Below are 1,873 nucleotides of genomic sequence, written 5' to 3'. Positions count from 1 at the left end.
TATGGGGTTAGATTCCACCATCAGCAGATCATCCTTGTGTGTCAAAAGGACGTTGAAGATCAAGGTCACTATTTATAGTAACGAGTATCAAATTATTATTTGTTTTGATGTTTGTTAGAAGTGATTTAGATTGATTCTGAATCATTGCATTTTGAATCAAAGTTTCCTATCAACAATCACAGATAAGAAAACAATGCTCATACACCCCTGCCTCCTATGACTGTCCAAAACATGAATGCCCCGTTCTTTCATCAGTCAGTCAATATCAGTGTTTTTGTCGAGTTTCAGGTGGACCTGGACATTGAAGACACGGTGACAGGTGACAGACACACAATTAGTGTTGGGCTATCCCGCTGGCTCAGTCCACGTGACAATTTGCGGACAACCGGAATAAGATGCATCTGTGTACCTTCTTCTACCACTGGTGAAGAATCCTGTGCTAAATGTTCGTTGGTCCATAAATGTGAATAGCGGTGAAAATAGAAACACAGATTAATATTTACAATCACGGTGCAGTGATCACAATGTCATTGCTCGTTCCTTGTTCTTGTCTCTGAAGAATCCGATTCTATCAGATTCCAAGCAATATTTTAATTGAGAATGGAACGTTTGCTTATTCTGGAAAAGTATTGCTCAACATTATAAATGATATATCTGAGATATTATTGAATAAATATGTATAATGTTCACAAGACCTGTTCATCGGTTTATGACCAATTCATGCCTGTAATACCCCTGCTTTGCTAAACACCGCTGGCTACAACCCCTTGGATTGCAATGCCTTGCCTGTGTTAACACAATACCACGGTTTGCTTAGCACCCGCTGGCTTCAACCCCTTAGCTTGCAATGCATTGCTTGTGTTAACACAATACCACGGTTTGCTAAGCACAGCTGGCTACAACCCCTTAGGTTGCAATGCCTTGCCTGTGTTAACACAATACCACGGTTTGCTAAGCAGAGCTGGCTACAACCCCTCAGGTTGCAATGCCTTGCCTGTGTTAACACAATACCACGGTTTGCTAAGCACAGATGGCTTCAACCCCTTAGATTGCAATGCCTTGCCTGTGTTAACACAATACCATGGTTTGCTAAGCACAGCTAGCTTCAACCCCTTAGATTGCAATGCCTTGCTTGTGTTAACACAATACCACGGTTTGCTTAGCACCCGCTGGCTTCAACCCCTTAGGTTGCAATGCCTTGCTTGTGTTAACACAAAACCACGGTTTGCTAAGCACAGCTGGCTAAAACCCCTTAGGTTGCAATGCCTTGCCTGTGTTAACACAATACCACGGTTTGCTAAGCAGAGCTGGCTACAACCCCTCAGGTTGCAATGCCTTGCCTGTGTTAACACAATACCACGGTTTGCTAAGCACAGCTGGCTTCAACCCCTTAGATTGCAATGCCTTGCTTGTGTTAACACAATACCACGGTTTGCCAAGCACCACTGGCTTCAATCCCTTAGATTGCAATGTCTTGTTTGTGTTAACACAATACCACGGTTTGCTAAGCACCCGCTGGCTTCAACCCCTTAGGCTGCAATGCCTTGCCTGTGTTAACACAATACCATAGTTCTCTAATTACAGCTGGCTACAAGACATTTTCTTTTACTGTTTTGTTTATTTCCATCAAGAGCATAGAAACCTGACATGAAACATGAGACTGCAATGCCTTGTTTGTGTTAACACAATACCACGGTTTGCTAAGCACCACTGGCTACAACCCCTTAGCTTGCAATGCCTTGCCTGTGTTAACACAATACCATGGTTTGCTAAGCACCACTGGCTTCAACCCGTTAGGTTGCAATGCCTTGCCTGTGTTAACACAATACCATGGTTCTCTAATTACAGACATTTTCTTTTACTGTTTTGTTTA

The sequence above is a fragment of the Haliotis rufescens genome, unplaced genomic scaffold, assembly GCF_023055435.1.
Source record: "Haliotis rufescens isolate VD_foot unplaced genomic scaffold, xgHalRufe1.0.p SCAF_87, whole genome shotgun sequence".
Lineage (NCBI taxonomy): Eukaryota > Metazoa > Mollusca > Gastropoda > Lepetellida > Haliotidae > Haliotis > Haliotis rufescens.
The sequence above is the reverse complement of the archived record's forward strand: the minus strand, read 5'-3'. Positions refer to the sequence as shown.